This window comes from Odocoileus virginianus, chromosome 7 (genome assembly GCF_023699985.2).
Source record: "Odocoileus virginianus isolate 20LAN1187 ecotype Illinois chromosome 7, Ovbor_1.2, whole genome shotgun sequence".
NCBI lineage: Eukaryota > Metazoa > Chordata > Mammalia > Artiodactyla > Cervidae > Odocoileus > Odocoileus virginianus.
The window spans coordinates 587,729-614,495 of record NC_069680.1 but is presented as its reverse complement, the minus strand read 5'-3'; the positions used below and the strand labels follow the sequence as shown (position 1 = coordinate 614,495).

Genomic DNA, 26,767 nt, shown 5'->3' with positions numbered 1-26,767 from the left:
GACATCGGGACGATCCCCTGGAGTAGGAAATGGAAAACCACTCCAGTATTCTTGCTTAGAAAATTCCATGGACAGAAGAGCTTGGCAGTCTACAATCCATGGGGGTCACAAAGAGTCAGCTACAACTGAGTATGCACATGCTCAGGCACTTCTGCTGTTACATATTAATACAAGAGGGAACAGCTCTCTGGATACGACATGATCAAGCTTCTAAACATCCATGGTAACTCTGTCACAGATCATCTGGTATCTAAGCAACTCTCTTAAACCATCAACACAGAGTACCTGCACTTCAGATGCTTATGTGAGAACTCAATCCTAAATTGATTAGTATGTAGTTCCTGTCAAGGAAGTGACAGAAAACAAATGATTTGGGAGGGATAATCTGAGAGTATCCTAGATTATTCAAAGCATATTTCCTGTACTCATTTAGTAAGGTGGAAGGCAGGAGTTAGAGAAAGGTTCCTGGGCCTTGGAGAAAGGCGTGTCCTCCTTAGAACAAAACTAATAAGATAAACACATAGCAGATGAAAAACAGCTCCTACCAAAACCACCCACACTTTAAAAAATGTATGTTCAGTCCCATGACTTGAGTATTTCCTCAAATCTAGAATGCAACTAAGAAAGTGGCATCCTACTCACTTTTGTATCCTGGATGAAGAAAGATGTGAGAATATGGTGAGGCAGGGCCATCTGCATGCAGTGAAAAGGCAACTAAAAGAATTGGTCAGTGCAGGGTCCCTCCAGCACAGTCTGGGAGGAGACGATGTCTTGGGTCATGGTCACTTCCCTAAAAGTTCTTTCTCCATAGCGATGAAGGATAATTCCTCTAAGTTAATCAAACTAACTCCCCACTATGATTTCATGTTCACCAAGTTTTCTTGCCATGATTTTTCAACAAGGTAAAAAAATATGACCTGATCATTGTTAAACAATAGTGGTATTATGCCATAAACTAGTCAGTCCTAAAGGAAATCAACCCTGAATGTTCACTGGGAGGACAGGTGCTGAAGCAGAAATTCTAATACTTTGGCCATCTGATGTGAAGAGCTGACTCATTGAAAAAGACTGATGCTGGAGAAGATTGAAGGCAAAAGGAGAAGGGGGCAGCAGAGAGTGACAGATAGCACTGCTGACTCAATGGACATAAATTTGACCAAATTCTGGGAGTTAGTGGATGATAGAGGAGCCCAGTGTGCTGCAGTCCATGGGGTGGAAAAGAGTTGGACACAGCTTAGCCACTGAACTACAACAACGAGACACAGGCTGCGTGTAGAATACAGATGCAACGTGGAGACCACAGAAGCCATGGGTACGGCACAGTCTATGCACTTCTTGCTCACACCCAAGAGGTCTGTTTTCTTATTTGGTCAGATTCACAGAGATAGGAGGGGTGCAGCCAAACAAGGAAGCAAATCTAGGGGCTCAAAACAGACAAGACAGACCCCATGTTCTTTCTCTTTTCCGGAATCATAATAATGTGCTGAATGGATGGGAAAGCATCTCTCACTTAGCAAAAGCTCAGAACACCACATAAGGATACTATACTAGGAACTATACATTATAGTCTTTGGAAATGATGGCTAAGATAGTTGAATTCTTTATAAAGATGCTTACAAACCCAAAGACTCTGGGTAATGCAAGAGTTGAAGAGGAAATTTTTACTCCACCTTCTGGTAAAGTCTTTGTTTCCTAGAATTGACCTCTGAGAATGCCACATTAGTAGACCCATCTTCAGCGGGGAGATAGCTAAATTAGATAGCAAAGACACCATTGGGCTGGCTCACCACTAAGTCTCTCAGGACTGGGTGGAGAAAGGCCACTTCCTTTCTTAGACCTTTACACAGTGCTGATACGTTTATTCCATTTCTCTTGCCTTCAGTATCCCCAGTGAACTGATCCATGCCACACCAGTTCTAAAGATTTGACTTCTTCTGACTTGTTGTTGTTGTCGTTGTTTTTTGCCTCCTTATACCCTGTGCATGCCAAAACTCCACCTTTCTACAACCCACTTATTCTTTGATTCACAGCACCTGGCTTCTGTCCCATCATTCTATTAAAGCCACTCACACAAGTATCCAATGGATGTTTTTCCATTTCTTATAGAATTTGATACTGTTAATTACACAAACTCTCCCTTTTCTTGGCTCCCATGACACCAGACTCTTCTTGTAGTCCTCCTATCTCTCTGACCCTTACTTTCCTGGCATCTTTTTATCATCATACTCTTTCAACAGAGATGTGCCACAGTGTTTCATCTTGGAAACTTGGCTCATGTTGCTTCATACACATACAACCAACTGAATGGTGATGGTTCCCCAAGCTTTATTGGGATGACCTCCTGATCTATGTCTCCAGTCCAGAACTTTGTCTGGAGATCCAAATCTGTAATTCTAGTACTTACTTAACATACCTGCTTTGATGTTCTACAGCCAAAATCACCATGTCTAAAATGAAATTTCCCTGTTCTGCATGATCTGCTCCGTGAACATCACCATCATGCCCCCAATCTCCCTAGACTCTCCCTTCTCCCTTCAATCAAACTTCAAGTTTTTATTGATTCTATGCAAAGAGTGAGTGACTGAACTGAACTGAACCCCTAAATATCTCCCAAATCCTTTATCTATTTCTTCCCTGACTTCTACAATAGCTTCTGTAGAGGCCTTTCCACATCTAGGCTCTTCCTCTTCCAGCCATCCTCTACTTTGAAGCTAGCATTATCATCCTAAAAATGCAAACCTAATTATATGACCGCCACCAGTGTGATCTTCTTCAATGATTCCCATATGTCTCAAAATAAAAGTTAAACTCTTAAACCACAACTTAAAGGCCAAGTCTCCATACAGTTCATGTGTAGTTCAAGGTGTTAGTTTCTAAATTGGCCCTTCTTTTTCTTATCTTTATGTCTTTTGTATCTTCATAGCTTTTCTCTCCTGCCACATGTCCTGCTGCTTTAATCTGCCTGAAGCACTCCTCTTTCCTCTCTTCTTTATCTTTTCCTAACTTACGAAGAAATTGGAGTTGAGGATAATTAGTGTACGTGTCATCACTCCCAGGAAGTCTTCTTGAAAGTCTCTTGACCCTTCTCTAATGATGAATTAAATACCCTCCTTTGCATCTGTCTCATAGCACCCTTCCCACAATGCTGTGTCAGTCTCCTCTATGAGACTAACACACTTTGAGAACACTACACATTTTTAGATCTCCAGAAATCAGCAAAGGATCTGGTCTGTGTCAGTATTCCATATGTCAGTTGAATAAATGAATGGGTAAGATTGATTTGAATTTCTAGTACACAGTGTTTTCCCTCAAGAAAAGGGCAGATTTATTTGATCTTTCCAAATGTGTTTTAACTTCTCAACTCTATGGTTCTGACTATTTTTAGTGAGCTGCCAGGCAACTCAACTTCAGTTTGTATGTACTGTAGGAAGCAACAGGACAGATGTTCGGGCAGTAAGTCCCAAATCTGGATCCCAGAGCTTAGTCATAAACTCCATGGAATATTCTCTCGCTGAGTTACCAAGAATAATAGATTCAAATGATTTGTTTGCAGTAGAAAGAACTACACATTTAGTTTGTCCTTTCTAAGCTAGCATGGTTAACTACATTGTCTCTGAGAGTGAGTCATTCTGACTAAAGAGAAGCAGTATGATTAGGTAACAATCCATCTATTTCCTTGTTTTTGATTATATAATCTTCCTATAGGATGGACTCCCACCCTTGCCTCTTAACTAGCTCCGTGACTTGGGCAACTTATTTGATCTTTCTAAATCTTCATTTTCTGGACTAAAAATTTTAAAACATCTATCACTTAATTTGGGAAGCTGATGTGAAGATGTAGTGAGCTCTGTATGAAAAAAATGATTAGAGTGATCCCAACCAGCCCCATGGGCTCAGTTACTACTATCCATATGTGGGAAATACTCTAACTTATATTTAGTCCAGACATATGGACTCTTGATATTTCAACTGTCTCCTTGACACACAGGCACCTCAAATCTATTCTGCTCAAACAGAATTCATGCTTTCCCCTTCCCACCAAACCTGTTCCTCTCCCAGCTCTCCATAGCCCTCAGTGAGCATCTCTACCACTCATCCAGTTGTGAACCAAGAATAATGGCATCATCCTCCATTCCCTCCTCATCCTTGTCTGCATCCAAAGAGCTGCCCATTCAGCAAATGTTACTGAGAGTTGTGTTGAGTCCTGGGATTCTGCCTCCCAAAGATTCTGATGCCCTCTCCTCCACCACCACTCTGCCACCTTCTTACTTCAACCACCACCTCCTCCCATGGCAGGTTGGTCACCCTGCATACACTCCTGCCTCTCAACAAATTGTTTTCCACACTGCAACCAGGGTGAACTTTTCAAAGTCTCTATATGATCACAAAGCCCACTAGTTACTTAAAACCCTTCATAGCTTCCCATTACTTTAAGACCACAATCCTTCTTGTAACTCGTAGGTTCTGCCCCTCCTCAGGTTCCAGCCTCTCTTATCACCTATCTTCCCTCACTCTGCCTCCTTTCAGCCCTCACTTCACCTTTCTTCCCCTGCCACAGGGTCCTAGCACAATTTTTTAACTCTGCTTGGAATATTCTCTTCCCACTCTCTTTATTTAGCTATACTCTGCTCAGCTTTCAGATTACAGGTGAAAGTCACCTCCTCAAGGATGCCTCAGAAACCCCATCCATGAACTCCACACTAACTGGCATATCTCACAGCACTCAATGTTTTCTTCATATCACTTAAGGCTATTGTAATTAATTAGCTGGGCTTTCCAGGTGGCTCAGCGGTAAAGAATCTGCCTGCCAATACAAGAGATGTGGGTTCAATCCCTGGGTCCAGAAGATCCCCTGGAGGAAGGCATGGCAACCCACTCCAGTTTTCTTGCCTGGGAAATCTCATGGACAGAGGAGCCAGGCAGGCTACAGCCCATAGGGTCACAAAAGAGTCAGACACGACTTAGCGACTAAACAAAAATCAGTCAATCCATTAGCTACATGCTGAAATCTTCTACTTTGTACATTAAATTCTAGCTGTACATTAAAGTCACTGGAGAACTTTGTGAAAATACCAACCCCCGAATCCCACCCCAGATTAATTAAATCAGAATCATCAAGGCGGAGCCTGGGCATTGCTATTTTTTAATGGCTCCCTGGTGCATCTAATACGCTGCCAAAGTTGGGAACCATTGCTTCGGAGGGCAAGGACCAGGTCTGCTTATCCACACCTTTATCCCTAGTGCCAAGCACACAGCAGTGTCTGCACACAGTAGGCCCTCAAAAAATGGCAAACGTAGCTAAGATTATTATTAATGTTATGGCCAATATGGTTATGATTAATATTATAAGTTTTTTCACATTTTTGGCATCTGTGATCCTTTACCACAAAATTCCAATTACATATTAATAGCAGTCAAATCATGCTTTTAAAATTCAGCAAATTTCTATTTCCTGTCAACATAGAGCTTCAATTAAGAACTGACTAGACAAAATATTTTCACAACAAGCTATGTCTCCAAGGTGAAACAAAATACAGCATATTAAAAAAAATTCATATCTTAAAATTCTTTTCTATATATGTATATACATTAGCAATTATAGTCACTTGAATAGGAACTTTCTAGTTTTGTAATGACAAGAGTTAACTGGATTGCCCACTGCTTTGTCATTCTGATTCTTTTTTGTTTTACTCTTCTCTGTTAGCAGCTTTCCTCTCCTGCCACATGACCTTTTTTTCATTAAGTAAATGTCAAACCCACTCACAACCCTGGCTCAATAGCAGCTGAAGTTTCTTCAGCTTGCAGTTTTCCCGTTAAGTCCTGTGTCAGAGAGCAAGCTCTGTACAACTCCTTTAGAGAATCTTCTAAGGATATATTTTCTATAGTCCTATAGCCCAGGCCTTAATCATCAACCTGCTCAGAATCACCAGAAAGATATCTTAAAGAAAAACCACTGGACCCCACCCTCAGAGTTTCTGATTCAGTATGTCTGCAGTGAGACCAGGGAATGTGTACTTCTAACAAGTTTCCAGGTAATGCTGCTTTGAAAATCACAGCTACCTCTCACTTAATGGCTGATATTTTCTTAAAATAAAGAAGCTGTGAGGGCTTTTAGGGGTACAGTGGGTAAAGACTGTATCCAACTTATTCTTTATAAATATAAAGAAAAAATATGCACAACCATGGGTCTTTCTCCCATGATTTCAGAGGGATTTTCTCTGTGCTATTTTGTAAACAACTCAACATATCCCACGCATATACTTCTCTTTTTAGAAGAGATTGTGAAGGTATGTGGGGGCAGCATGCCTCCAGTTTCTTCCTAGCAGGGAAGTTAGGAAACACTTCCAGGCTCTTTTTTAAAGGCAGCCTTGGCTCACCATTCCTGCAGCCAGCCAGATTTGTGAAGCCACCTTTAGGATTGTTTAACACATGGTGGAAGAGGGGTTAAAATAGCAGTGAGGGAATTGCTAAGAACCTCTTCAAAGAAACAAACTTCACAGTCACTCTAGGAAGTTTCAGCAGAGGTTGGTGGGAAGGGGTAGGATAAGGGATTCCGAAATATCCCAAAGCAAGCTACTGAGCCCAGAACCAGCACCCTGGCAAGATGCCGGGCAAGCAAACAAGACACTATCACTGGAAAAATTAGCTAGAGTGCACGTAGATTTTAGCCTTAGCAACTGCTCAGCATGTCAGTGTGATATATTCAGATGCACAGACAAGACATCTTCTCTCTTCAAGGGGAGCGACTAGGACAACAGAGGTTTTCTGTGTGCTGTCCTAATCTGGGGGCCAGTGGGGCACTCTAATGGTGCCCAGGACTACCCTGGTTTTAGTATCTCTTCAGACCTCTTTTCAGTCTTTTCAGTTCCACTCCCTTCCCCTCATACCGTCCCCACTTAGCTTCACTCCTACCTCCTCCACAACCGCACAGGCACCCTCTCCTCTAAGACACATTCCCTCCTGGTAACCTCCAGCAATTTTAGACTCACTTAAACCATTCTTTTTCCTTCTCTAAAGTAATTTTTGTGTCTGATTTTGGCATCATATTCAAGCTTTCCACCATTCTGACTTTGGGGGAATGAATGGGATTTATCTTTTTCCGATCAAAAAGAATCTCAAAGTTGAAAGGATCCTTAGAGTTTCTGCACTTCAAGGTTCCAGCCCTGACTACACAGGAAACTCACCTGGGACTTTTTCCAGTCCTACCGAGAGCAATTGTATCAGAATCGCTGGGACTGGGCCCAGGTACTAGTCATTTTTAAAGCCCTTCAGGTGATTCTAATGCACAGCCAAGGTTTCAAAATTCTTCTGAGTGGCAAATCCAGTTCTGCAGAATTCTTGAAAGATGGATATTTAACCTCTTCAGTAAACTTCTCCATTGATGGGGACAGTCATTGGAGTCAGGACTACACTACATGTCCACGTAGTCCTGGCCGTTGACAGACATCTGTAATTATCAAGAAGCTCTTATCTTGATTCAAGCTTTGTTACAATCTAAATTCTATCCCTTGATCCCAATGAGCTATGAAGCAACACAGAGTATGTTTACTTCTTTATTTAAAATTGTTTTTCTATTCCTCAAGGACAAAGCTATTTATATACAAAACTATGTTCTGTTGGCAAATTTGCTAATCACACTTTCTATGTTTTCATCCAAATCACAGACAGCAAAAAGCAGAGACGTTACTTTGCCAACAAAGGTCCGTCTAGTCAAGGCTATGATTTTTCCAGTAGTCATGTATGGATGTGAGAGTTGGACTATAAAGAAAGCTGAGTGCCAAAGAATTCATGCTTTTGAACTGTGGTGTTGGAGAAGACTCTTGAGAGTCCCTTGGACTGCATCACCGACCCAATGGACATGAGTTTGGGTTAATTCCAGAAGTTGGTGCTTAACAGGGAGGCCTGGCGTGCTACGGTCCATGGGATCACAAAGAGTTGGATACAACTGAGTGACTGAACTGAACTGAGGAGGTGAACGCCAGGTGAGTAAGTGAAGCTTTATCTGTATATACAGCTACTCCCCATCATTTGTGTTACTGCCTAAGCAGTAATTTCAGATTCTCACAGGAGATGGAACCCTACTGTGAACTGCATATGATAGGGAGCCAGGTTGCACACTCTTTATGGGAATCATCCTGAAACCATTCCCACCCTCTTCCCAGTCCATGGAAAAATTGTCTTCCATGAAACCGGTCCCTGGAGCCAAAAAATTTGGGGACTGCTGATCTGTAACCTTTCTTCAATGTGGATTTCATACCATCTTTGACATGATTTGGTGGCTCACACCAATCTATGTTCAGAAAACATAGAAAGTGTGATTAGCAAATTTGCCAACAGAACATAGTTTTGTATATAAATAGTTTTGTCTCTAAGGATTAGGGGGGGAAGATTTTAATAAAGAATCCACTTGCAATGCAGGAGATCCGGGTTCGATCCCTGGCTTGAGAAGATCCCCTGAAGAAGGAAATGGCAACCCACTCCAATATTCTTGTCTGAAGAATTCCATGGACAGAGGAGCCAGGTGGGCTACAGTCTCTGGGGTCGCAAAGAGGCAGACATGATTGAATGACTAACACTTTCACACATTTGACATGATTTAGCCATGATTCATACTAATCAGACAGTAAAGTGTCTGCCTACAATGTGGGAGACCCGGGTTCAATCCCTGGGTCGGGAAGATCTCCTGGAGAAGGAAATGGCAACTCACTCCAGTGTTCTTGCCTGGAAAATCCCATGGACAGAGGAGCCTGGTTACAGTCTACAGACTACAGTCCATGGGGTCGCAAAGAGCCGGACACTACTGAGCGACTTCAATTCTCACTTTCAGACTAATGCTAATCCTCTTAGTTCATTCTTATCCAGTCCATATTTCTCTATCTCATCTTTAAGCATATCATGAAAGACTTTGTTATACATCTTTCTCACTCTAAAATACTTGCATATAAAATTATATAATATGTGGGATTTGTCATAAAAAATTCCAATACCAACAACAAAAAGACTTGGTGGAAGGGAGAGTAACAGAGGAAACAAAAATCCCAGAACATGTATTGATAATTGTTGAAGATGGGTAATAGGTATGCAGAGGTTTATTATAGTATACACTGGTTTTTGTTTGATGTTATCTATAGCTAAAAATTTTGTGAATCTTTTGCTGAAGTAGAGTACACTATTTTTATAAATTTGAGAGACTGCCAAAATTTATTAACTCTAGCCCCTGACTATCCGTCTCCCAAATGGGGGTGATTTGATATGACTTGATTTAAAATCTCCATGCTAGCTCAAGTGGTCGGGATCTTTTTTTTCCTAGGTTCTAACAACTCTTCCATATTTATTTTAAGATTTTGCCAGAATTAACTTCATGTGGAATTTCCTGAATCCAATCTCTCCCGTATTTCATAACTTAGATTGCTAACTCTGATAATTTAAAGGTCATCTCTGTCATGTTCTTTAAACTCATTTAGAAAAGTCAGGGGCCCTCTTAATAACTTAATAAGGCAGGTTTTAGTTTTAATTGATTGAACTGCATTTTTCTAGACTGAAGCAAAATAGAAGTTCAGCGTTCTAATTCCTTTGTGAAATTCATTACCATTGTGCATCTCCCTTCCTGCTCATGTTCTTGCACTGAATCATAACCAAAATAACTTTTTTCTTGTTATCTTTAGCATTTTTTCCTGCATGCCTAATCTCCAGATGATACTTAGCCCAAGTGACACTATTTTTAAAAGAATTCTCCTAGCTTCTAAACATTTTCTCAATTACTTGTTACTTTTTTCTATTGTACAAATATCTGGGCAATTTTTTTTTTATATATAAAGTTATAGTCACGGAGAAGGAAATGGCAACCCACTTCAGTATTCTTGCCTGGAAAATCCCATAGACAGAGGGGACTGGCGGGCTACAGTCCATAGGGTCGCAATGAGTTGGGCACAATTTAGCAACCAAACAACAACAAATCCATTCTATGGCTGAAAAACATTTGGCTCTTTTCCTGTTTGGTTTATTACGAATAAAAGTGCTATGAATATCAAAAATAAACAAACAAACAAAAAAGTTATGGTCATCATAAACATTTTTAGAAAATAGAGAAATACATAAAAGGAAAAACTCACCCATGATTTCTGAGCTGTTTATCAAACTCCCTCTGGTCAAATGAATGTTTTAAATGTTTCTCTTCTCTTATCTATTAAGATTACTTGTGATTATGTAAGTAGATTTCTCATTTAGTTGATTATTTCATTTTTAGACTCAACCTTTTTGAGCCATATTCTTTACCAAATCTGGCCATGGGATCTCATCTATCATCTTCCTGATTATTTTTTTAAATCTGCCTTCTTAAAAATTGAAGCCATGTGTCTGGTTGCCTTGTAGTTCTCACCTTTAGGATTATTAATGCCTAAATAAACTAGTTATTTCTCCTACATTTCTAACCATATCTTTCTTTTGAATCAGAATTAAATCAAGGAAGAAGGGCACTAATGAAGGCTTCCCAGGTGGCTCAGTGGTAAAGACATACAGGATCAGAGGTAGATGAGAGGCTCAGAAATGAGGCCAGTTTTACCCAGCACTCACCCTGTCTCCTTCCTACCTCCTCAGGTGAAAAGAGCAGGACTACAGACCAGAAAAGCTCCTGTCACCCTCACAGTCATGTCCAGCATCTTTGTTATGTGTTTGCTGGGTACCAGGGACTGTGCTAAGCACTTTACATGCATTATTTGTGAAAGCCTCCAACACTGTAGATACCATCAGACCCTTTTTTGCACTTGAGGAAACTGGGAGTCAGAGAGTATGGTCATGGTCACACAGACACTGAGTGCAGAGCTGGAATCTGAACACAAGCCTGTCTGAGTCTGGCAAGTCTATGCTCTTAATTATCAGGAGGAACTGATACTCATCTAATTCTCTTCTATCCCTCCCACCCCCAGCCACCACTCACCCACTTCCTTCAGCCAAGCAGAAGCAGTTTACATAGCCATCCTCTGAGAAAAGTTGCAATGGACTGTTTCTGTCTCATAAGTTGTCAGGGTGGGTTTTGTGGCTGACCTTCATATCCTGTGATCTTATGATCTTGGCCACAATAGGTTGTTCCAGCAATTTCTGCTTAAGCCAAAGCTTAGGGTGGGTTTCATGATCTCATTTAATATTTATAACAAAACTATAAACTAAGTACTCATATTTAAATCCCATTGTATGGGTGGAAAAACTGTTATTCAGAGAAGTTAAGTTACCAACCTGAGGTCATACAACCAGTAAAAGGCAGAACTAGGATTGGAAGTTGGTTCATCTGAATGCTAGAACACCCTGCTTTATCTCCTTTCAGGAGGAAGATCAATGGAGTTGGCCTGGAACAAGAAACCCTCTTGAAATCAATTTGTGACAACAGAGGGGAGTTGTCCAGTCACCAAGGCAGAGAACAGAATCAGACAAGAGAGGAGTTTTTTCCATGGGAGAGAGATCAGAGGGGGTTACCTCCACAGTGGCTGTCCAGTCATATGAGCTGGTATTACACCTTCATCAAAGGGGCCCCCAATCCAGCTGATATGCAGCAGTAGAGTCTGTTATCTGTATTTCCTGACTAATCCATATGGGGAAGTAAACAGGTAAAAGAATCCAGTCCTTGTCACCTGTGCCTGACACAGACACACTCTTTAGGCTTAAACCCCCTGCAATACACCCCATCCCAAATCTGGTCTGAAGGATGGAGTGACCTTGGAGCCTTGCAGATCCTGATCCTTGAATCCTACCTTCACCCCAGCCTCCAGCTTTACTTCCTCTCTCCATAAGTAACTCTTGCCTCCTTCCTCTTTGTCTGCCAGCTTCAAGAAAAGCATATGGAGGCCTAGGGTGCTTTCAACAGGCCCTCGGTGCTCTGGGTGTACATCAAAGATTTCCTGGGAGAACAGCAAGTTGGATGCAGTGGGCAACTCAGAAGGCCATACAAGTATTGGCCTCCAGTATTTCCACTTCCTGGATCTACCAGGGTCTTGGGGTGGTGGGGAGTAAAGCCAGAATCTTTTCCCAGCTTTCACACCTGCAGGTAGCCCCTCTTCCCTACAAGAGACCTCAGAGCTCACAGACATCCCCACATCTCTGAGGTCAGCCAGAGTGAAGAGTTACTGGCGAGAGTAAGTGCTGGAAATGCTGACAACAAACAATGGAGTGAATTTTTACTGTTCCCATAAAGTCTGTGTATTCTAAGGATCTCGTATACACAGCTGGTACTGGTACTGCGTCTTCAGATATCACACACGATGGGCTATTCCAAGAAAGATCCAGGAATACAAAAAGCAGGATTTTTTGGCTTCAGATCTCTTCCCTTTGGAACTCTGTCTTATGGACAGTTTGGCAAAGGGACAAATTGCTATCCAGAAACGAACAAAGCAAACACACAAAACTGAACAAGAAAATCACTTGGTTATATAAAGCATTCCACCCTCAGGAAGACAGGATATAGTAATCAGAAACAGAAAAAAAGGAAAAAAAATGACTAGGAACCTGTATTTTTTTTTTTTTTTACATAGATGGTCTATTTCCTTCCACCCCTATTCCAGGGCCTCCTGCTGTTCTACTTCTTGGCCACCAAACTGTCCCATCTTCAAATCTGTTCCTCCTTTCCATAATCAGCAATATCTAGAAACTGAGTTCCCAAGACAACCACAAATATTTGTTATTCTTTTTGTCATGTGACTTGCCCTGAAAATAAACTCAGATATTTTTCCTACCATCAAAATGACAGGAAGAATGTAAATGGAGATTGGTTTTTTATGCATACCTATGAAATAACTAAGGCAAATGCCACTTAGGCAAAATTTCTAGGAAATCTGTGAAAGTCCTAAAACAGGAAATAATATAAAAACTGAGTGTGTTAGAAGATTTTTCCATGTTTAAAATGGAACAAGCAAAAGAAGGCTTGGGAAAATTGGATTAGAATAAGCAGATAAAGTTTACATGCACCCAAACAAGTAGAAAATGTTTTCCTTTAGAAAAGGAGAGGCAAAGAGCAGAGGGCACATTTGCTCTAAGGTCTAGTCAAGGTTTAGCCTCTTTCTGTTGAAATGCCCTCTTGATGTGCCAGCCAAGGACCCCCAGAGACCTCCATTTGAAGCTGACAGTACTTGAAACCAATTCACAAGCAAAATTTGTTTTCTGTTCTCATGTGACTCTAGAGTGGTTGACCTTTAGGGAATAATGGATAGAGTCACTATTAAAGCTCCAACATGGTAATGACTCCACTATACAAATTATTGTGAGTTAGGGAGCTTTCAAATTAAATGAGGTTCAACAAATGGCATTGTCACAATGGCAACAGTGATACAAAACTTTACATTTTGATGGTCTTGAGAAGAGTTTGCAAACGCATTTATGTCCATTCTCTTTTCTGATCTCCAGAGAAACTCTACAGGACACAGGAGAAACACACACACACACACACACACACACACACACATCCCATATTCAGGTATGTAAAAGCTGAGGCTAAATAGCAGGGGAACTTGTCCACCCTGTATGTGGCAGGGTTGTACAATTCAACCAAGGCTTCCATGTCTAGCCCCATGTCCTTTTATCTTAGATGTTCTCTGTGGCTCCACCTCACCATTCCCATTATCATCCAAGAATCCTAAAACCAATAGAATTTGTGATACAGAGGACTGGAAGTTTAAAAAGCATCCTTAGAGCTTTTAGAGAATTCAGTTCAGAAGTAAAACAACAGAAAGACTGTGGAGAAACAAACAGGAAGTGTTCAGATGAACTAATACAGAATGCAGTCAATAAGGCAACAGAGAAATTCTCTCTCTCTTCCTCCTTCATGTCCTCCCTACTCAGAACTTCCTCAGAGAACCTATTCTAAGATTCAGGACTTTCCCAGATGACCCCTTCCTCCAATATTGGATAGTCTCTTAAATTCCTCTGGCTAACCTTCCTGACTGACCAGGAGCAAGTTTCCAATGTTTTCTTGGAACTACCACATCAGTACCAGTCACATTCATGTCATATTCTCCTTTGACACATGTTCCTTATGTTACATGGCCTCTGGATCCTTCCGCATTCTGGGCACATCCACCCACCTAGTTTGTCAACATCTCACTTTCAGTGTGATGCACCGAGGAAATGTACCACCCATAATGTGGTTTTCAGTTCTTTACTCCATAAATCAGTCAAAAGTAAATTGGTATGTACTGTATCATGAGGGAACTTTGGGGGTGATGGAAATGCTCTATATCTTGATGGGGACAGAAAGGGCTGTTGTAAAGGTAAACGAGGTAGTGGAAGTCAAGCTCTTAAAAGGGTCCTTTATGTGTTGTGTTCAGTTGCTTCAGTCATGTCCAACTCTTTGGATGGCAGCCCACCAGGCTCCTCTGTCTGTGGGGGTCCCTGCAAGAATACTGGAGTGGGTCACCATGCTGTCCTCCAGGAGAGCTTCCTGACACAGGGACTGAACCCCCATCTCCTGCATCTCCTGCATTATAGGCAGATTCTTCACCACGGAGCCATTGGGGAAGCCCACCTCCTTTATGCATCACTTCAAATCAGTGCCTTTGTGGCACTTTCTCTGCAGTATTACCTACACACTTCAGAGCAGTGTATTTGGAGAAAGACATTAACAAACTGGAGGAAAGAAGGTCCAAGAAAACAAAGAAGCTCTTACTCAATGAACTTCCACCAGCGTTTGTCCCTCTCTGGTTGCCCCGTCCAGCTTTGCCCTGCTCTGGGAAAGATATCACTGGTTTCATCCTGAGGATGAAAACTTCTGGAATATATTAGGAACCCCATCTAACTTCTGGAATATATTAGGAACTTCTTTACCTTAATGGGAGAGCATCTGGAAAATCATGATTGCTCCCATGCCTGGTGTTAAGTGTTCTGGAAAGAATCTCATCTCCCCTGTGGAAGAATCTGGGCAAACTTTCTTAGCTAAATCCATCCCAAAGTGGGTAACAGTCTGTCTGGCTACCCAGGCCCTGGTCCTCATTTCATTTCCACCCGAGGACTAGAGTCTGGCCATATATGTTGACCAAATTGTTAGAGGGCTGACTCCCTCTACTGGTTTCAATTCACCCCTTTTACATAAGACTTAAATTCAGTTTCTGATGTTTTCTCTGTGCTCATGCAGACAGATCTCCCTACCTGACGATGTGGCCACAGACCAAGAATGTTCTCCACAGACGCCCCTGAAACTGGACCCCACCCCTCAGATCCAAACCCTTCAACATGGCCATGGCCTGGACCAAACATGAGTTTATTACCCTCTCTTGGACATGATGACCTGAAGTAGTCAGGGCAACTTCCTTTCACTCTTTCCCGTCTACAGAGATGCAGGCAAATCTCATGTCAACGGATATTCCATTTAGAACACAGACAGGAAGGAAAAAACATACAAAGAGCAGATGTGAGCTCATAGGGCAAAGCAGGCAATTTAGGATTTAGTATAGAGGCAAATAAGTCTAAAAATACTAATAGAAAAACTTTGATCAGTGCTATTTTATAATTTCATCCATCCATTCATTCATTATACACTCACTCATGCTTGCACTGATCTGAATCATATTTGATTGCCTGGAATGTGAGTGGTTCTAGATACATAAATAGTAATAAGATTTAATCCCTGCCCTTAAAGAACACAAAAATTAATGCTCAGAATGTCAATGTCATCATCTTGACCTATTAAATACATTTTTAAATGCTTGGTGTGCTCTGTTAGAGAAAAGGGAAAGATGCAGTACACTTTAGTAAATTAGATAATTCCATTCAACAATATCAGTTATAATTAGCACAAAATGTCATGTGTGAGCTTCACTTCTTTAGGGACAGTACCATCAGCCTTGAATCTGGCATTTCTAGGTCTGCATCTCACCTTTTGCCTTCCCAATTATACCAGGCATTGGCCTCACTTCCTTACTTCCAATATGAGAATAATATTGTAGTTCTCATCTCTTAAGATTATTATAAAGGGCAAATGAGGTAATATATACAAAATGCTCAACATGGTGCCTGGAATAACCCTGTTTCTCTTGTGTTTTCCTCTTCAAATATGTATATTATAGTTTTATTTATGCACTTAATATGAACAAGATCTTTTCATTTTTCAATTTCATCTTAGCACCTCCATTTGAGGTTAATAATATCTAAGGTCAAGGGCTTCCCTAGTGGCTCAGGGGTAAAGAATCTGCAGGCAATGCAGGAGATGTGGGTTTGATCTCTGGGTCGAGAAGATGCCCTGGAGAAATAAACGGCAACCCACTCCAGTATTCTTGCCTGGGAAATCCCATGGACAGAGAAGCCTGGTGGGCTACAGTCCATGGGTTGCAAAGAGTTGGGCATGAATTAGAGACTCAACAACAACAACAAGGTCAAGTGCAACTGGCTTTGAAGAGAAAATCCTAAGAAGTTAAAGCAGTAATCACCAGAGAGTTTCCTACCCCCAACCCTTTACTAGACATTTCTGTCCCTGACTACCTCCCTGTTCCTTAAACAAACCATGCCTCTTCCTGACACAGAGCTTGACATATGCTGTTCCCTTTTTCTGCCCTATGTTCCCCTTGCCACATTCTCACCCAGCTTCTGCCTTCTCATTTCTTAGATCTTCACTTCACTTCACTTAATAGTACCTCACTTTTGCTGGGTGCCTGCTGTTCTCCTGACACTGTAATGACTGCTTTCACGGACTTTCTTATTCAGTCCTTGCAACAGACCCTGAGCCTCTTGCCCCACAGAGGCTTTCCATCAATAACTGGATGACCTGTGGAGACAGGACTCAGATGCAGACTCTGTGCCCCATCTCCTTGTCCCTACTCTCCTTCACCCTCTCACCTCCCCGCACCTTCTTACCTCCCTATGCCCTCTACCTCTTTATCCTTCACCTCCCTGACCCTCACCTCCCTGGTACCCATTCCTCCCTGCACTCCCACAAAAAAAACAGCAATCAACAAAAGGGATAAACATACCCATCAGTCAGTCGGTCAGCCGCTCAGTCATATCCAACTCTTTGCGACCCCATGAATCGCAGCACGCCAGGCCTCCGTGTCCATCACTAACTCCCGGAGTTTACTCAAACCCATGTCCATTGGGTCGGTGATGCCATCCAACCGCCTCATCCTCTGTCATCCCCTTCTCTTCCTGCCCCCAATCCGCCCCAGCATCAGGGTCTTTTCCAGTGAGTCAACTCTTCGACACCACCCTTATGGCAGAAAGTGAAGATGAACTAAAAAGCCTCTTGATGAAAGTGAAAGAGGAGAGTGAAAAAGTTGGCTTAAAGCTTAACATTCAGAAAACTAAGATCATGGCATCTGGTCCCATCACTTCATGGGAAATAGATGGGGAGACAGTGGAAACAGTGTCAGACTTTATTTTTTGGGCTCCAAAATCACTGCAGATGGTGATTGCAGCAATGAAATTAAAAGACGCTTACTCCTTGGAAGGAAAGTTATGACCAACCTGGATAGCATATTAAAAAGCAGAGACATTACTTTGCCAACAAACATACCCATAACCCTAATAAAAAACTGCCCAGAAAGTAAAATTTAAATTTGAGAAACTTCTCAAAACTATCACCTACTAGGAAAAGAAGCACACGAAACTTCCCAGGTTAAAACTAAACCAATTGTGGGAAACATTAATGAGAATATCCCATTCAAGTTTCAGTGTTTCAAAGCACATCTGGAGTCTGCACTAAGTTATAGATACTGTGCTTAGAGTGAGATCTGGATAGCTAAAAGCTGATCCAAAGCTTTCCAAAACATTAGCCAACTGGACCTTGATGGAAGAGTGAAATACAGTAGGAGACCTAGGCCTCTTCAGATTGGAGAATGGCAGACATGGAGGAGTCATGACAAAATCCTTGCAAATATCTAAGGGTCTATCCTATGGAGGGAGATTTAGGTTTGGTTTGTCTCTTTGGCCCAGAGGACAGAACTAGTGCTATTGGCAAAGGAAAAATGCAGGGAAGGAGAAATGTTTCAATTAGACTTTATAACAATCATATCTTTCTAACAGAGCTGTCTAATATAGTAAGACAACTTTCTCTGGGAGGTGGGGGAGGTAAAGTATAGGAGAGTAAGAAGAAACCTTAAAGATTCAATAGAGAGCCCAATGTGATTGAGAAGCTGGACTGTGGATATGCCCAGTCCATGAAAACTTTTTCAGACGTCCACAGTAGGAAAAAATAAAACAATGGTCTAAGAACCATTAACAATAAAATGAGGATAATAATAATATTAATCTGATAGAATTGTGTGATGATAACAATAATACATAAAGAAAAAAGTCTTCAGCATGAAAGTCAGAAATGAAAACAAACAACAGTGACAAAAAGAGAAAACAGAAAGAATAAAACTTCAATTTTTAGCCTCAGAGAAATAAGAAAATATTACATCTATGAGGCCAAAAGAGTGTACAGCTTTGTTTAAAGAAACCACCAGGAAATAAAAACAAGCTTTTAGAAATTTAAACCATAAAAGCTGAAATAAGAAATTTTTAAATGTTATGGTTGAAAGATAAAGTTGAGGAAACACCCTAGAAAGGAGAGCCAACTGTCAGAGTAAGGAGAGAAAATAAATGAAATTTAATTAACATGAGAGACAACATCTGACTAATAGGCCTTCCGGAAAAGAAGAACAGAGAAAAGCGTGGGAAGGAAATTATCAAAGAAACCATATGAGAAGTTTTCCCAAAACTGAAAGATCTGAATTGCCAGATGGGAGGGGCTGAATGCCTAACACAATGGATGAAAAACACACACCAAAGTATGCCAGCATAAATTTCAGTACATAACAGATAAATAAAAATCCTAAATGTTTCCTGGAAACAAAGGGTGGGGTGGAAGGAACAAGTGATATAAAAATAATTGGGAGTAAGAATAGCATTCAACTTCAAAATTCTGATACACAAAGGCCTCAACATTTTTCCTCCAATGCACCTTTTCTCAGGAAGTTACTGAAGGATGTGCTCCACCCAGATGAGGTAGTGAACCTAGAAAGAGGAAGAGATATAGTACAAATCAAGAATCAACACAGGAGAAAGGTCAAGGGAAGCCCAGCAAGACAACTATGAAGCAAGCCAAGAGACCAGTCAGCTTAGACTGGAACAAGACAATAGATTCAGAAAGGGGGGTATAAAAAAGGACAGGAAAAGAAAAGGGACAAAAAAAGAAAAGATTTACTGACTATTCAGGAAATTATATCAAAAGTTTTACCAAAAAGAATTACTATCAGAGACATAGATGAAAAATGAGACCTCATTAAGACCAGTAAAAATGAAAAGTCACACTGGAAAGGAAATCTAAGCCACAAACAACACTTAACTTAGATTTGCTAAGGTAAATATTAGATACTGATTGAACCAGAAATTGTGATATCACTGTATAGTGTTGGTATGGAGAGAACAACCCTGGGGGAATGTAAGAAAGTAAAGCACTCAGCTATCACAATAGGAAAGCAACAGATAGCATCTATTAATAAATTAGCAGAGTATGCACAAATGCTAAAAGAAATCCTGAAAAGATTTAAAGGGTTAATCTGCAGAACAGGGCTTAAGGGTAAGGGGACGGGCAGAAAGTGATGGCATGGGTGACTGTAGTTCTTTGCTATGATTATTAAACTTGACTTGCTTCCCTGATAGCGCAGTTGGTAAAGAATTCACCTGCAATGCAGGAGACCCTGGTTCATTCTTGGGTTGGGAAGATCTGCTGGAGAAGGGATAGGCTATCCACTCCACTATTCTTGGGCTTCTCTTATGGCTCAGCTGGTAAAGAATCCACCTGCAATGTGGAAAACCTGGGTTCGATCCCTGGGTAGGGAAGATCCCCTGCAGAAGGGAAAGGCTACTCATTCCAGTATTCCATGGACTACGAAAAGAGTCAGACAGGACTGAATGGCTTTCACTTCAATTATATGCATGCATTACTTTGATAAAAATTGATATTGACTTCTTAAAGAGAAATCCTGCCAGTCCATCAAATTAAAAAACTCCTGTAGCCACTGAACTAGCTGATTATCAAGATCTGTAATTCTTTGAGACTTATTTGATGTCCTCATGTTACCTAGTGGAGCTATTGATCTGTGCTGGGAAACATCATTTACAAGGCAGACAAAGGAGAACTGTAGCCAATCTTACTATTTTGACACTAAAAGTTTAGTGGTTTTCAGTTTTGCAAACACCTGTTCTTTTTTAATCCAATATAATTTTTTCATTTCATTTTCATTCCTACTTTCATCTGTTATTTGAAATTCAGATTTATTTCTTACCTGCTTAATTATTTAGTAGTCAGTAAGTTACTTTCCATTTAACACTAAAAATTTTCCACAACAGTTTTTGTGATTGCAAAATATTATATACTTACTTTTAAAATTTTGGAAAATACAGAAATAAAAGAGGAAAATAAAAATCCACTCTCTTTTGAGTACTCATAAAGTCCTTTTAATATTTCATTATGACAGATTACATGCCTAAAAGCAACTCCCAGCAGAAAAGTACCCCAGACGCCCGTACCCGCCAGCAACAAGCGGGGCGGAACGGAGAGGAGCGGGCGGCATAGCTTAGGGTAAGGACCGGCCCGAAGACCCTGAGAGCACTCGGAGGGAGCTTTTTTTAAACTGTGGGATAGCAAGGGACAAAATTAACTGGCCCGAACACACTGCCGGTGGTTCGCAAAACAAAGGGACTGAGAATCTCCAGAGAAGAGCCGGCCCATCCCCGCTGGAGGTAGGAGGCAGGGGGGAGGGGAAAAGGGCAAACTCAGCCCCTGAGAAGCCACCCCCTCCCACACTGCAAACAGGCCTCCGGGTTCTAGCTAAAGACTTCCTGAGACCGACTGGCGGTGCGTGCTGGGGCCGCGGAGGGAAAAAGCGCGCCGTACCCGGGGAGATTGCACCCAAGCCTCTGGCTGCCTGGGCCGCTCGACGCGGAGGGAAAAGGCGTGCTGCACCCGGGAGAGTACGCCCAAGCCTCTGGCTGCCTGAACCGCTCAGGCCGGGGAAGGCACAAAACGCAGGAGCAACCGAATCTGCGCTTTTGTGGAGTACCCGAAAACTGGAACCGCACTCAACGCAGGGCCCGCTCCATATAGAGCAGCCGGGAGCCTGAGCAGTGTAGACGGTGAAAGCACAGACACCCGTGAGCGGAGCAAACCCAGTGTGACCGGAACACGGTGAGTGCTATCCACACAGAGCGGTATCTGTCTGCAGCGCCCCGCCCTCCCCGTAGCAGGACTGAACTGAACTAGCGAACCTAAATAAGAGATCACCTCCGCCCGCCTGTGTCAGGGCGGAAATTAGACACCAAAGAGACGGCAAACAGAAGCCAAATAAACAAAGGGAACCGCTTCAGAAAGGACCGGTGCAACAGATTAAAATCCCTGAAGGTAACACCGACTACACCGGAAGGGGCCTACAGATATCGAGAAGTGTAAGCTGGAAAGAGGAGCTATCTGAAATTGAACTGATCCTACGCTGACCGCAACAACTCCAGAGAAATTCCTAGATATATATGTACATAAAGTTTTTTTAATTAAAAAAAATTTTTTTTTCTTTCTTTTTTTTTAATTTTTTATTTCTTCTCTTTTATTTTCTTTTATAATTCCCTATTACTCCCCCATTACTCCTCAACTTTCATTTTCATATATTTTTACGATTTTTTTAATTAGGGAAAAAAATTTTTTCTTTTTTTTTCTTTTTCTTGTTTTTCTCTCCTATTTCCTTTTAAAGTCCTCTAATACTCCTCTATTATTCCTTAACTTTCATTTTCATTTCACTATAACCTTGCCAAAAAAAAAAAAAGAGAGAGAGAGAGAAACCCTATTTTTAAACCGAACTTCATATACAGTTCTAAATTTTTTTTGTGTTTTTGTTTTTGTTTTTAAATATTGTATTTCAAAGAGTCTAACCTCTACACTAGATTTTCAATCTTTGTTTTTCAGTAGTATGTGATATAAATTTTGGTCATTTAAGAATCCAATATTCAGTTCCCATTTCTATTCAGGAGTGTGGTGATACTCTCCCACTTTTGACTCTCTGTTTTCTACCTCAGAACACTTCTATTTCCTCCGTTCCCCTTCTCTTCCCAATCCAACTCTGTGAATCTTTGTGGGTGTCTGGGCTACGGAGAACACTTTGGGAACAGATAACTGCGTAGATCTGTCTCTCTCCTCTTGAGTCCCCTTTTTCTCCTCCTGCTCACCTCTGTCTCCTTCCTCCCTCTCCTATTCTTCATGTAACTCTGTGAACCTCTCTGGTTGTCTCTCAGGGTGGAGAATCTTTTCACCATTAACCTAGAAGTTTTATTATCAGTGCTGTATAGTTGGAGAAGTCTTGAGACTATTGGAAAAATAAAACTGAAATCCAGAGGCAGGAGACTTGAGCCCAAATCCTGAGAAAACCAGAAAACTCCTGACTACACGGAACATTAAGGAATAAGAGACCATCCAAAAGCTTCCATACCTACACCAAAACCAACCACCACCCAAGAGCCAATAAGCTCCAGTACAAGACATACCACACAAATTCTTTAGCAATGCAGGAACATAGACCTGAGTGTCAACATACAGGCTCTCCAAAGTCACACCTAACACAGAGACCCATCGCAAAACTCATTACTGGACACTCCATTGCACTCCAGAGAGAAGAAATCCAATTCCACGCACCAGAATGCTGACACAAGCTTCCCTAACCAGGAAACCTTGACAAACCAATCGTCCAACCCCACCCACTGGGTGAAACCTCCACAATAAAAAGGAACCTCAGACCACAAGAATATAGAAAGCCCACTCCAGACACAGCAATCTAAACAAGATGAAAAGGCAGAGAAATACCCAACAGCTAAAGGAATATGAAAAAAGCCCACCAAGTCAAACAAAAGAGGAGGAAATAGGGAATCTACCTGAAAAAGAATTTAGAATAATGATAATAAAAATGATCCAAAAATCTTGAAAACAAAATGGAGTTACAAATAAATAGCCTGGAGACAAAGATTGAGAAGATGCAAGAAATGTTTAACAAGGACCTAGAAGAAATAAAAAAAAGTCAATTAAAAATTAATAATGAAATAAATGAGATCAAAAACACTCTGGAGGGAACCATGAGTAGAATAACAGAGACAGAAGATAGGATAAGTGAGTTAGAAGATAAAATGGTGGAAATAAATGAAGCAGAGAGGAAAAAAGAAAAAAGAATCAAAAGAAATGAGGACAACCTCAGGGACCTCTGGGACAATGTGAAACGCCCCAACATTCGAATCATAGGAGTCCCAGAAGAAGAAGACAAAAAGAAAGGCCATGAGAAGTTACTCGAGGAGATAATAGCTGAAAACTTCCCTAAAATGGGGAAGGAAATAGCCACCCAAGTCCAAGAAACCCAGAGAGTCCCAAACAGGATAAACCCAAGGCGAAACACCCCAAGACACATATTAATCAAATTAACAAAGATCAAACACAAAGAACAAATATTAAAAGCAGCAAGGGAGAAACAACAAATAACACACAAAGGGATTCCCATAAGGATAACAGCTTATCTATCAATAGAAACCCTTCAGGCCAGAAGGGAATGGCAGGACATACTTAAAGTAATGAAAGAGAATAACCTACAACCTAGATTACTCTACCCAGCAAGGATCTCATTCAGATATGAAGGAGAACTCAAAAGCTTTACAGACAAGCAAAAGCTGAGAGAATTCAGCACCACCAAACCAGCTCTTCAACAAATACTAAAGGATCTTCTCTAGACAGGAAACACAGAAAGGTGGTATAAACGTGAACCCCAAACAACAAAATAAATGGCAACGGGACCATACCCATCAATAATTACCTTAAATGTAAATGGGTTGAATGCCCCAACCAAAAGACAAAGGCTGGCTGAATGGATACAAAAGCAAGACCCCTATATATGCTGTCTACAAGAGACCCACCTCAAAGCAAGGGACACATACAGACTAAAAGTGAAGGGCTGGAAAAAAATATTCCATGCAAACGGAGACCAAAAGAAAGCAGGAGTCGCAATACTCATATCAGATAAAATAGACTTTCAAATTAAGTCTGTGAAAAGAGAAAAAGATGGACACTACATAATGATCAAAGGATCAATCCAAGAAGAAGATATAACAATTATAAATATATATGCACCCAACATAGGAGCACCGCAATATGTAAGGCAAACGCTAACGAGTATGAAAGAGGAAATTAATAGTAACACAATAATAGCAGGAGACTTTAATACCCCACTCACAACTATGGATAGATCAACTAAACAGAATATGAACAAGGAAACACAAACTTTAACGGACACAATGGACCAGCTAGACCTAATTGACATCTATAGGACGTTTCACCCCAAAACAATCAACTTCACCTTTTTCTCAAGTGCACACGGAACCTTCTCCAGAATACATCACATCCAGGGCCATAAATCTAGTCTTGGTAAATTCAAAAAGATTGAAATCATTCCAGTCATCTTTTCTGACCACAGTGCAGTAAGATTAGATCTCAATTACAGGAAAAAAATTATTAAAAATTCAAACATATGGAGGCTAAACAACACGCTTCTGAATAACCAACAAATCATAGAAGAAATCAAAAAAGAAATCAAAATATGCATAGAAATGAATGAAAATGAAAACACAACAACCCAAAACCTATGGGACACTGTAAAAGCAGTGCTAAGGGGAAGATTCATAGCATTATAGGCCTACCTCAAGAAACGAGAAAAAAGTCAAATAAATAACCTAACTCTACACCTAAAGCAACTAGAGAAGGAAGAAATGAAGAACCCCAGGGTTAGTAGAAGGAAAGAAATCTTAAAAATTAGGGCAGAAATAAATGCAAAAGAAACTAAAGAGATCATAGCAAAAATCAACAAAGCTAAAAGCTGGTTTTTTGAAAAAATAAACAAAATTGACAAACCATTAGCAAGACCCATTAAGAAACAAAGGGAGAAGAACCAAATTAACAAAATTAGAAATGAAAATGGAGAGATCACAACAGACAACACTGAAATACAAAGGATCATAAGAGACTACTACCAGCAGCTCTATGCCAATAAAATGGACAACTTGGAAGAAATGGACAAGTTCTTAGAGAAGTATAACTTTCCAAAACTGAACCAGGAAGAAATAGAAGATCTTAACAAACCCATCACAAGCAAGGAAATCGAAACTGTAATCAGAAATCTTCCAGCAAACAAAAGCCCAGGACCAGATGGCTTCACAGCTGAATTCTACCAAAAATTTAGAGAAGAGCTAACACCTATCTTACACAAACTCTTCCAGAAAATTGCAGAAGAAGGTAAACTTCCAAACTCATTCTATGAGGCCATCATCACCCTAATTCCAAAACCAGACAAAGATGCCACAAAAAAAGAAAACTACAGGCCAATATCACTGATGAACATAGATGCAAAAATCCTTAACAAAATTCTAGCAAACAGAATCCAACAACATATTAATAAAATCATACATCATGACCAAGTGGGCTTTATCCCAGGAATGCAAGGATTCTTTAATATCCACAGATCAATCAATGTAATATACCACATTAACAAATTGAAAGATAAAAACCATATGATTATCTCAATAGATGCAGAAAAAGCCTTTGACAAAATTCAACATCCATTTATGATTAAAACTCTCCAGAAAGCAGGAATAGAAGGAACATACCTCAACATAATAAAAGCTATATATGACAAACCCACAGCAAGCATCACCCTCAATGGTGAACAATTGAAAGCATTTCCCCTGAAATCAGGAACAAGACAAGGGTGCCCACTCTCACCACTACTATTCAACATAGTTTTGGAAGTGTTGGCCACAGCAATCAGGGCAGAAAAAGAAGTAAAAGGAATCCAGCTAGGAAAAGAAGAAGTGAAACTCTCTCTGTTTGCAGATGACATGATCCTCTACATAGAAAACCCTAAAGACTCTACCAGAAAATTACTAGAGCTAATCAATGAATACAGTAAAGTTGCAGGATATAAAATTAACACACAGAAATCTCTTGCATTCCTATACACTAACAATGAGAAAACAGAAAGAGAAATTAAGGAAACAATACCATTCACCATTGCAACAAAAAGAATAAAATACTTAGGAGTATATCTATCTAAAGAAACAAAAGACCTATACATAGAAAACTATAAAACACTGATGAAAGAAATCAAAGAGGACACAAACAGATGGAGAAATATACCGTGTTCATGGATTGGAAGAATCAATATTGTCAAAATGGCTATACTACCCAAAGCAATCTATAGATTCAATGCAATCCCTATCAAACTACCAATGGTATTTTTCACAGAACTAGAACAAATAATTTCACAATTTGTATGGAAATACAAAAAACCTCGAATAGCCAAAGTAATCCTGAGAAAGAAGAATGGAACTGGAGGAATCAATCTGCCTGACTTCAGACTCTACTACAAAGCCACAGTCATCAAGACAGTATGGTACTGGCACAAAGACAGAAATATAGATCAATGGAACAGAATAGAAAGCCCAGAGATAAATCCATGAACCTATGGTCACCTTATCTTTGACAAAGGAGGCAAGGATATACAATGGAAAAAAGATAACCTCTTTAACAAGTGGTGCTGGGAAAACTGGTCAACCACCTGTAAAAGAATGAAACTAGAACACTTTCTAACACCATACACAAAAATAAACTCAAAATGGATTAAAGATCTAACTGTAAGACCAGAAACTATCAAACTCCTAGAGGAGAACATAGGCAAAACACTCTCCGACATAAATCACAGCAGGATCCTCTATGACCCACATCCCAGAATTTTAGAAA

General features: G+C 40.6%; 1 protein-coding gene across 2 annotated transcripts in view; it reads right to left on the bottom strand.

The window, feature by feature from the left end:
• The window catches only part of CC2D2B (coiled-coil and C2 domain containing 2B), a 221,769-nt gene that overhangs the window by 168,483 nt on the left and 26,519 nt on the right, over nt 1-26,767 (bottom strand). The window contains exon 1 of one of the 2 annotated variants that reach the window (XM_070469936.1): nt 643-723. The exons of the other annotated variant lie outside the window; for it this stretch is intronic. The gene's annotated coding sequence lies outside the window, so the exon portion shown is untranslated. Of the gene's footprint in view, nt 1-642; nt 724-26,767 lie in introns of those variants that run through there. 2 annotated transcript variants of the gene reach the window in all.